The following is a 12170-nucleotide window of genomic DNA, read 5'->3' as shown; positions in this document are numbered from 1 at the left end:
GAATGAAACTTTGCAAATAATGCTAGCAATCCCTTTTGTAGGTCAACACAGTGAGCAGTTTAGAAATGCATACCAGACAGAAAGGAGTTTTTTGATAACTTATCCATTTGCTGTCATGAAGTCAGTTTATTATATATCATGATTCCTTATAACTTCACAAAATGAGCTTAATCTAGTTTGTACTCATTGATCTCTACTTCTGGTTACTGTTCTTTATTTCATATTTGTTTTGAACTGCATAGCACAATTCTTTGAAAGATTAATGGTAAAGCCGTTTGCTGCAAATCGGTTCTCAGCCTGTTCCCATTTTCTCCTGCCTATGGCTAGTATGGATACATTTGGTCCCTTTATCAGTATAGTTGTGTCCAATGTCGCAGTTCCTTAAGAGTTCTGCAAAGTTTCAGGTAAATCATTTATGTAGGTCAAAAATACGAAACGGCCAAGCACTAACTTCATCGGATATCACTTTTAATCTTTCAATACGAGAGAAGGGAAGTTGCTTCTCACCATATAGCGGAGATATTGAGCTGCGATAGGCACAATAAAAAGATTCACACAATCATAGCTTTCGGCCATTAAGGCCTTTGTCAGCAGTAGATACACACACACACACACACACACACACACACACACACACACACAAGTGCAACTTGCACACACATCTCCTGTGCACACTCACTCAAGTGCAACTTGCACACACATCTCCTGTGACACACACACACACACACACACACACACACACACACACAAGTGCAACTTGCACACAGGAGATGTGTGTGCAAGTTGCACTTGCGTGTGTGTGTGTGTGTGTGTGTGTGTGTGTGTGTGTGTGTATCACAGGAGATATGTGTGCAAGTTGCACTTGCGTGAGTGAGTGAGTGTGTGTGTGTGTGTGTGTGTGTGTGTGTGTGTTTGTGTGTGTGTGTATCTACTGCTGACAAAGGGCTTAATGGCCGAAAGCTATGATTGTGTGAATCTTTTTATTGTGCCTATCGCGGCTCAGCATCTCCGCTATATGGTGAGTAGCAACTTTCCTTCTCTCGTATTATTACATTCCATCCTGAATTTTCCATTGTTTGACTTTTAATCTTTTCCCCAATTTGAATGTTTTTTTTTTTTATTCCAGTGGTTTCATTTGTTAGTCTGATCCTTGGATATTGTAGTGAATTCCTTCTATGTACTGTTTACATAAAAGTTGAACTAATTTCCAACGTTGAACATGATATACTACACAATACACATGACATTTGCATGATGGTTTGACTAACAAGATACTGACGGTGCATTCATTGAGAGCTATGAAGTTGTAAAGTGAAACCATATTGGAAGATCTCTTATAAGTGTAAAAGAAAAAAATGTTTTTGCACATTATTATACTACTGTTAGAAAAAAGAATTATCAAGTAGCTGAGGTGCATTGCCTGGAGATAACTGGCTGTGTGTGTGTGTGTGTGTGTGTGTGTGTGTGTGTGCGTGTTCCCTGTTATTCCATGTTGTACTTTCCATTCTTTATTTGTCAATTAGTCTTAAAAATGAGAAATGCGCAGGGAAAAATAATGCGCACACACGCACACACACACACACACACACACACACACACACACACACAGAGAGAGAGAGAGAGAGAGAGAGAGAGAGAGAGAATTGAACCTCATCTTCCACAACTTCTTCTGGTAAGGACATCATGACATAGGAAATCATCAAGTGATGCCAGTGAATCGAGGAAACGCAACAGAAAAGAAAAAGAGTTATGACTGCTGAATGTGGTCCCTAAGACAATTGTGGAAGACCACCATGACTTCCCCTCTTTCATACGCCAGACAGTAAGAGGATAGATGCAGCAGTATGTATGGCAGTCATAAATGTTGGACTGAGTACACAAGAGAGTACATGCTTGAATGTCAATCTGACACATCAAGAAGTAATAGAGAATGCTGAAGAACAAGTGTATCAGTCGTAAGCACCAATCTTCACCACCAGCTGAATGCACCAGAAAGAGTGGATTTGGAGTTGTGCCACAGCTGTCAAATGACAACCAGTACCTGACCAATACAGGTACAAACACCTCCTGTGCCAACTAGAATGACCTGTAGGAGAACAGACATCTGGAGGACACAGAACAACATGCTCGTGTGTTTCCACTGCAGATGCCTTGGACATGTACGCTACTTCAGAGAAAGAAGGCGAGTTTGATGACTACTGTGCCACATCAACATCTACGATCACAATAGTTCTATTCATGCCAGTCAGCTGCAGCTGACTATAGTCAGCCTGCGGCATGAAGCTCATCATCATACCCTGGATGAGATCACTCCCCAACACGCTATAGCCATTCCCCCACACTGTACAGGGGTAAGAGCAGCCTAGCCTCCAAATTCAGGAATACTGAGCGAGGCGACCATTAATGGAGATGAGACCAGTACATATGGAAATATTCTTCAGACAACAGCCACCAAAATCTTGTGTCATCACTGACAGCCAACAAACCCACCCAATATTTGACTCTAGGGCTTCTTTTTCTGTAATATCGAATGCTTATCATTATCAGTTAAAGAAGGCTGTGTTCTATGATACAAAAGCGACTATGCTGAATATTGCAAATGTGAAATATGTCCAGTGAACAGGAACAAGTATTCCAAGAATAACTATCAATGATAGAGCACAGCCCTCTGAATGTATCATTTTAACAGAATGTAGCTATGATATTATTATTGAATGGGAATTCTTGCAGGCATCACAAACAATCATAGGCTGTGGAACTTAAGAGCTCCAAATTGACAAAGCTATTCCAACAAGCATGCATAACAAAGATTTCTCTGGGTGGTTATTTATTGTTGAAGACATTATTATCCTGCTGTCATCAATGAGATGAGTTCCAGTTGTCAATTCGATACTGAGGCTTATAATAGATATCAAAATGTCAATAACAATAATAAGCATTGTATGTGGTCAAGGAGAACTTTTGATCACTAATCATCATGAGCAGCCACAACTCATCCCTAAAAGTATGTGAGTAGAAACAGCTAAACTGAAGATCATGCTCCACTACCACTACAGACTTCACAAGGGAGGCAGCTGCTGTGGAACTGCCAATAGGATCTGACATGGCTTAAGTACAATGTCAGTGATTAATAGCCATTTAGGATGCTTTCAAATCACGAGCAGATAAAAGACAGACCAAACAGCCCACGATAAAAAAAACGTATCAAGATTGGGTACTATCCACCAATTAGCCAGCACTCGTACAAGGTGTTGCCAGCTGAATGCGGATAATCCCAGAGAAAGTGGAGAAGATACTGTAAGATGATATCAATGAATCTTCAGAGTGTCCTTGGTTCTCTCCGGCGGTCAATGTGAAGAAGAAGGATGACAAGTTCAGTCGTCTGCTACTGATAATTGAACAAAGTCACGAAGAAAGATGTCTATCTGTGCATTGGTGACGCCTTAGACCGTTTGAAAGGAGCAAAGTATTTCTCAGTTGTGGACATACAGACAGGCTACTGACATATGGAGGTTGGCAAGGTGACCAGGGGGAGATACCCTTCATAACTCCTGATGGCCTTTATGAGTTCGCCCTTTGAATGTATGACAGATAATCTGCTTCAACACCTTTAATGAATGACATCTCATTACTATCTGAATATTCAGTGTTTATACAAATAAGAGCTTTCTGGATTATTCGATGTTTGTATAAAAAGCTGCAGATGTTGTAGTTTGTTGATGACCCTGTCTTCATGTTTGACTGTGGTTTCTATGTGACAATATATTTTGGGCTTGGTTCCTTCTTTGAAGAAAGTTTAATTCACAAAATGAGGTCTTTAAAACTGATTTGAATAGTTAAATTATTTTCCCGTTATGTACACTTAGCTGCACTGTGGTGAACATATTTTATACTGGAATTATACTTGGTTTCAAAATCTTCCACATCATCCTCTACAGTGGAATCTCCTGTCTGGGCTGCGTAAAAGTCTCATGAATCAAGTTCATTATGGGCTGAAGGTCCTTATGCTTCAGAGTTGTATGAATTTTTCCATTAGGTAACAGATGTGTGAGCTTATAAAAGAATTTCATACTTTCGAAACTTTAGTTTCTCCCAGCATGTAATATGTTCAAACAACTTACAGCAATTCAGCTGGGTGGGGCCTTTGATGAACGCTGATATTTTGACAGGTGCATGCCCTGTTATTTTAAAAGAACACTGCAACAAGAGAATGCTGAGCAAGGAAATTTAAAACATCAATTGCAGGGCATATACCAAAACACACAAGCGCGTGCGCTAAAAAAAAAAAAATCAATGCACAGTCCTGAAACTTGGTAATGGTGTTCATCCTTCTGTACATATTCATGCTTCAATGTGACAAAATTTTCCCAACTATGGGTAACTTGTTGCAGATGTTGGCTGTAGAAGTCTGTTTTGGTTTTTCAGAAAATGATCCATCTCAATAAATCATATAGTCATCATTCTACATCTACGTCTACATCTACATGATTATTCTGCTATTCACAATAAAGTGCCTGGCAGAGGGTTCAATGAACCACCTTCAAGTTGTCTCTCTACCATTCCACTCTCGAATGGCACACAGGAAAAGTGAGCACTTAAATTTTTCTGTGTGAGCCCTGATTTCTCTTATTTTATCGTGATGATCAGTCCTCCCTATGTGGGTGGGTGCCAACAGAATGTTTTCGCAGTTGGAGGAGAAAACTGGTGATTGAAGTTTCATGAGAAGACCCCATCCCAACAAAAAACACTTTTGTTTTAATGATTGCCACTCCAACTCACATATCATGTCAGTGGCACTATCTCCCCTTTTTCGTGATGATACAAAATGAGCTGCCTTCTTTGTACTTTTTCGATGCCATCCGTCAGTCCCACCTGATGCAGATCCCTCGTCACACAGCAGTACTCCAGAATAGGGCAGACAAGCATGGTGTAAGCATTCTCTTTAGTAGACATGTTGCACCTTCTAAGTGTTCTGCCAATGAATCGCTGTCTCTGGTTTGCTTTACCCACAACATTATCTGTGTGGTTATTCCAATTTAGGTTATTTGTAATTGTAATTTCTAAGGATTTAGTTGAATTTACAGCCTTAAGATTTGTGTGACTTATTGTGTAATCAAAATTTAGCGGACTTCTTTTAGTACTCATGTGAATGACTTCACACTTTTCTTTATTTAGGGTCAATTGCCACTTTTCGCACCATACAGATATCTTATCTAAGTCATTTTGCAATTGATTTTGGTCATCTCATGACTTTACAAGATGGTAAATGACAGCAGCATCTGCAAACACTCTAAGACGGCTACTCAGAAACAATACAGGGCCTATAACACTTCCTTGGGAACGCCGGATATTACTTCTGTTTGAACACTGGATATTACTTCTGTTTTAGCTGATGACTTTCCATCTGTTACTACTAACTGTGACCTTTCTGACAGAAAATCACGAGGCAGTAATCCAGAGGCACGCAGTTTGGTTAGAAGATGCTTGTGAGGAATGGTGTCAAAAGCCTTCTGGAAATCTAAAAATATGGAATCAATTTGACATCACCTGTTGATAGCACTCATTACTTCATGAGTATAAAGAGCTAGTTGTGTTTTGCAAGAACGATATTTTCGGAATCCGTGCTGACTATTCTGAAGATGCCTGCCAAGCAATGGTTTCATTATCTGAGGGAAGAGGGAGAAGTCATTGGATGGCAAAATTTGATAGGAGCATGTGTGACTGTGTCATGTGCAAAATGATTTAGGGCATTACTGTGAAGCAAAAACTTCCCCTGTGAGCAGCATTCCACAATGCTTCATTATGACAGACTCCTGTAACCTGTCAGGACGTTTTTCAGTAGTGTGCTTCTGTGACAGTTCGTGTATTAGGAACATAATATATTAGGACTACACTAGCACCACATTCTTTGATGATATTTGGATTTTCACCATTTTTAGTGGTGATTAATCTATATGATTCCACTACCTATTTTGTTCATTTGTCTTGGTATTATGTTGATACTCCCAGCACTCATCGAAGGTGACTAGCCACTTTATCTATGATCTAAATCTTACGGTGATATCTGGACTGGTCTGACACAGACTCAATATTTGTTGCTGCCTTGGTTCGGCAGGCTTTCTGAATGGATGTAAGCCAGTGAACGGCAACCTTTGTCATGTTCGTAATGTCATGCAAGATTCTGAAAACTGACTGATTTATATTTTTTACACTATCACCTCGATTGTGATTCAGCGACCTTTGAGCACCTGGGCTTCCATTTCTCTTGAGGTTCCCCGTTCTTCACAGAGAGACAGTCTGCTGCTTCATTCTTTGTCATTCCATTTCTTTGACCTCATTGAGAGTGTCCGTGACACATAACCACTGTATCATATGATGATGCACTGTTGCCATATGCTTCACCAATTATGCATGGATTTTTTACTGTGTTATTCTCATTCAGAAGCAGAAAACCAATTATCACTTGATACATTGCTTTATGAAGGAGGGCAGGTTTTGTTTTGGCTGTAAGGTAAAGGCAGGACAGATGCTGAACATATTTTCAAATTAATTTTTATTGTATAATTTTTATCAATATAACCCTTAAATTAGTTTTAATTTTTATCAATATAACACTTAAATTGCAATAAGTTTAACCAAGATTGGTGGTCTGAAAATTGTACACTGTTACAGAAATTATTGTATTACAAAAGACTTTATGACAAAGGAACATTCTTATACAATGGCTTGTAAATTTCAAGAAACTATTGAATGGCACGCAAAATGTCACAAAAGGGGGTAACAGATGGCCACTTGCAAAAGACAATGAAAATGACATTCACTTTGATTTTTGATTTTCAAGTTTATTTTTAAACTGTCCACACAAACAACACATGTTCTCATATAGAATACATGATTCATGACGTCATCCAGAACATCCTAAACATTGAATCCAATCAGAGATAGATGATACTGCTTGATAAAGTTCAAGGCACTGCACACATTCATTTTCTTCAAAATTTAATCCATCAGGGCAACTATTGGTTAGGGAAATATCATCATCATCATCATCTTTAATTGTGTCTTCAAACAGAAGCTTCTTTGACAGTTATTTTCCTCTGGTTTTGGGGATTTGATTTCTTTCAGCTGCTACATCTTTTTGTGCACAGACTTTTCCTTTTTTCTTTCCTTCAGTAATTTTCTTTCTTTTCATTGCTATAAACTCACTGCATGTTACAGTCATTGCTGACTGTTTTCTTTTCGATTTACTTCTCCGAAGTAGTGCAGGAACAGGTGAAATCTGTTCCAGCAGTTTTGATGGAGTTTCTCCATGAGGAGCCACTGTGTTGTAATTTACACTGCAACTGATGTGTGCAGTTGGTTGAACAGTAGTCAAATTTGTGCAATGTTTGCAAGTAGAAGGGTGTCCTGTAAACAAATTCATGTTAGGTATTGGTGTTGATGGCTGACTGGGAGTCAAGTCTTTAGAGACATCTTCAATAGTTGGGAGTTCAGTCTCAGTATTGTTAATGTCTGACGCAGAGGCATGGCTAGGAATTACTGCTCTATCAAGTGAGATAATTGCAATATTTCTACATACAGATACACCAATCTGGATAATTGCAGCATGAGTCCATGCATTGAAGAGTAACTCTCCAAACTGCTGCCTTGTAATTCTTCTGTCTTTGCTTGCATTAGCTACAATCCATGAATGACAAGGCTCTTTAAAGTAACGTTTTAGTGACTTGAAAAATGATTGGCCTAGTGGCTGTAAAAAGTGTGTCATATGACTAGGAAAACAAACTATTGATACTTCATTTTCAGCAGCTACATCCAAAAGGGCGACGGAATTCATATAAAAGGCATCACCATCTACCAGAAGCAGAGCAGGGCCAGGTGCCCTTCTAGAAAGGAAATTGTTTTTGAACCAATCCATGAAAATATCAGAGTTGACATTAGCAGAGTATTTTTTCATAACAACTGAACCTGGAGGCTTGTTATGTTCAATGTCTTGTTATTTTATTTACTCTTCACAAATACAGTAAGGTGGTAAGAAATCTCCCTCAGTGTTACAGCAGGCAATAACAGTTATTGTCTGTCTCTCCTTTTTCAACGGAAGTAATAACATCTCTGCTTCTTGTGGCTGACACAACCTTCCCATGCTCTTTGTTTAACTGGAGACCAGTTTCGTCTAAGTTGTAGATACTATTTGGTTTATCCAAAAGCCAATTTTCTGTCAACGTTTGTTGTCAGCAGATCAAAGTAAGAGTTCACTTCGTCTCTGCCCATTCCAATTGCTCTGGCAATATAAAGCCTTTGCTCTTTTCTGATGCTTGACTCTGTATTAAACTCTAAAAATGAGAGATGCCAATCTTTCCCTGCATGTTTCTTTCTTGACTGAAGTTATATTTCAGTTCCATTTGATCAGCTAAACTCAAAGCTATTTGCTTGAAACATGACAGTTTGGGAGCAAAGCCACATGCTTGCAGTTTCTTTACATGGTGAACTAATTTCCTTCCTGTAGCTTCACCCAAGTATGATGATGGTCCACATCCATCTTTTCTTGGAAGTGCACAAAGCAAGTCCACTCCTTAATGTTCATTCTGGTGTATTTTCTGTTCGAGCTGCTTTCCTTTTAGTCTTACCTTTCTCTTCGACTAGTCTCATGGCCTCCGTTAGATCTTCTGTTGTCCTAATGAGTTTTCTCAGACTTTTTCAGTAAAATGAAATTGGATGGATTCTTGTTAGCGTTGCAAGCATCGCGACATAAGGAATTTCATGGAAGCGCGGTGTCAGTCCCCTCGCGTCATCTGTCCCACTTCCACCTTAACAAAAATTAGTTGATCACATAACTTCAGCACTTTTATATAACCAAAGCAATTACTTAGATGCAAGTGCAGTTTAGAAGCACAGGCATAAAAATATACAGACTCCGTCCGAACAGGCCTTGGAAGGCCCAACGGCACTGACTGGCCACCGTGTCATCTTCAGCACACAGGCGTCACTGGATGCAGATATAGAGGGGCATGTGGTCAGCATACTGCTCTCCCGGCCATATGTCAGATTACGAGACTGGAGCCGCTACTTCTCAATCAAGTAGCTCCTCAGTTTGCCTCTCAACGGCTGAGTGCACCCCACTTGCCAACAGCGCTCGGCAGACCAGATGGTCACCCATTCTACATCTACATCTACATCCATACTCCGCAAGCCACCTGATGGTGTGTGGCGGAGGGTACTTTGAGTACCTCTATCGATTCTCCCTTCTATTCCAGTCTCGTATTGTTCGTGGGAAGAAAGACTGTCGGTATGCCTCTGTGTGGGCTCTAATCTCTCTGATTTTATCCTCATGGTCTCTTCGCGAGATATACGTAGGAGGGAGCAATATACTGCTTGACTCATCGGTGAAGGTATGTTCTCGAAACTTCAACAAAAGCCCGTACTGAACTACTGAGCATCTCTCCTGCAGAGTCTTCCACTGGAGTTTATCTATCATCTATGTAACGCTTTCGCGATTACTAAATGATCCTGTAACGAAGTGCACTGCTCTCAATTGGATCTTCCCTATCTCCTCTATCAACCCCACCTGGCACAGATCCCACACTGGTGAGCAATATTCAAGCAGTGGGCAAACAAGTGTACTGTAATCTACTTCCTTTGTTTTCGGACAGCATTTCCTTAGGATTTTTCCAATGAATCTCAGTCTGGCATCTGCTTTACCGACGATCAACTTTATATGATCATTCCATTTTAAATAACTCCTAATGCCTACTCCCAGATAATTTATGGAATTAACTGCTTAAAGTTGCTGACCTGCTATATTGTAGCAAAATGATGAAGGATCTTTCTTTCTATGTATTTGCAGCACATTACACTTGTCTACATTGAGATTCAATTGTCATTCCCTGCACCATGCATCAATTCATTGCAGATACTCCTGCCTTTCAGTACAATTTTCCATTGTTACAACCTCTCGATATACTACAGCATCATCCGCAAAAAGCCTCAGTGAACTTCCGATGTCATCCACAAGGTCATTTATGTATATTGCGAATAGCTACGGTCCTACGACATTCCCCTGCAGCACACCTGAAATCACTCTTACTTCGGAAGACTTCAAGTGCTAGCCCAGCCCGACAGTGCTTAATGTCGGGAACCGGTGTCACCACTGCGGCCAGGCCATTGGCTAAAAATATACAGGGTGTTTCAAAATGAATATACGGGTTTAATCGCTTTGTAGCATTTATTATATTCAAGTTATGACTATAAATTGTACATCAAATGAAGGAACAACTCAAACAGTTTTGTTTGTATATCTTTGCGCAAAGGGAAGAGAATGGGATAACCAAGAGTAACTGAAGAACGAACTGAACCAGTGAGAGTCTTTCACGCGGAGACCCAAGAAACCCCTTCGGAAGGCTAGTCGTGAATTAGCAATTCCAGTGAGTCTGTGTAGAAACTTTTAGCGAGACACTTAAGCTACATCCTTATCGTTTTCAGTTCTTGCAAGTTCTAAAGCCTACAGACTATAGTTTACGTGCCAGCTTTGCAAATGAAATGTTGCTGCATGACGATGAAGATCTTCTGGATTGTGTCATCTTCAGTGATGAATCAACACTTTGTCTAAGTGGAGTTGGGGGAAGATACACAATGTGCGCAATGGGGAGGGGGAGGGGGGGAGAGGGGGAGGGGGGGGAGGGGGTGTTACCCAGTTCACCGCTTTCAGTTTTTAGGTGAACCTGGTAAGACACTGATCACATATGTAAAGAGAGCAATCGTTATGAGGTAGCGATCGTTATGAGGTAACGCCCGATAGGTATGCAACACACCCAATGTACAGGTAATGCGGATACAACCTTAATAGACCAAAGCTAGTAGAAAAACTACTGTAGTCTAGAAATCGAAGCACAGTGATTTCAATATATGCTAGGACTGCAGGCATGTATCTGCAAACTAACAAAAAAATTAATTACATAACTTATTTTTTGAGGTATTAATTAAAACTTTGTGAGTGTTCCATGCAAAGCCTTCTAGATACAAGGCCTACGGACAGTGGTTATATTGGCACGTGGTGTCACAAACTGTTGGCCATCTTATCTGTAGTTGTCAGTCCTGTTGGCGTGTATGTTGTGTTGAAAGTGTGTGCAACGTGAAAGTGATATATATTTCATACAATATTCGTGTACAGTTCTTCGAAGTATGTGATACAAGTGTTGCGTTCCCTTTTGCCAGGGAAATTATAAATCCCAAAAAGGCATGAAAGTGCACATGTTTTGATTTCCCAAATGTGTGAAGTTGAGAAATTGCTGGATTGCAGCTATTCCTAGGCAGGAATTTGAGTCTACGCATCATTCAAGGGTAAGTAAAGGACAAAAAAAATTTATAACGTGTTATTTGTTTCAATTGCACCACATTTGCCAATTGTTTTTAAAATCAGTTATGTATTATGTACCAGTATAATTTGTTTCTTAATTCTGGACCATTGCTATGAGGTTAATACGAAGCAACTATTGTCGCACAGAATAGTTATATTAATTAGTGTGGCTCGAAAATGTTTAGTATTCCTTGTCATTCCTACCAGATTATTGAGTTTCCAGTACTTGTATTTGGAAGAGCTACAGAATGATTTTGTTCAGTTTTACATATACAGCTATTCGGAAATAATTTCAATTTGAGTAAACTACCTTAGAAAATTGCTTTAATGAATTCAGTGTTCGACAGATTAAGCAGTATAGAAAGCAGGATTTTGATGTAAGTGCAATGTGATTAAATTAACAGCACTCTGTGACACGAATTTACGTCAAGGATATAGGAGAAGCAATCTTTTCGGGTTTAAGGTTCTAAAGTTCTGGAGAAACAGGGAAATAAAATATTTTTCGGGTTTTTTGATTTATTAAACATTGTCATGAGGTGCTCCATTTCGTCGAATGATTTGAGTTTCGTGTGAGGTCAGCAAATATTGAAGTGGAGAGGAAAATCTACGAAAATAACCAGGGAAACAAATTCTTAAATTCTGTAGGAGCTCCAGCTGCTTTATTCAAAACCGAAAACGTCTGCTCGTTATTGCATATTGCCGATTTTTTACTGCAAGAAAACGTAGCTCATGAGGTGAAAGAATTTAAAATTACAGTTTGTGTTCAAGCCTAGAAACGCGTATTTAATGCAGATTGTCAAAATAATTTTACATCTTGAAA

The 12170-nt window shown here is 39.6% G+C and overlaps 1 protein-coding gene across 1 annotated transcript in view; it reads right to left on the bottom strand.

Moving 5' to 3' along the window:
• LOC126194870 (protein FAM110B) overlaps positions 1-12170 on the bottom strand; it is a 518773-nt gene that overhangs the window by 26761 nt on the left and 479842 nt on the right. The window lies entirely within an intron of this gene.

The sequence above is a fragment of the Schistocerca nitens genome, chromosome 7, assembly GCF_023898315.1.
Source record: "Schistocerca nitens isolate TAMUIC-IGC-003100 chromosome 7, iqSchNite1.1, whole genome shotgun sequence".
In the NCBI taxonomy this organism is placed as follows: domain Eukaryota; kingdom Metazoa; phylum Arthropoda; class Insecta; order Orthoptera; family Acrididae; genus Schistocerca; species Schistocerca nitens.
The sequence above is the reverse complement of the archived record's forward strand: the minus strand, read 5'-3'. Positions and strand labels throughout refer to the sequence as shown.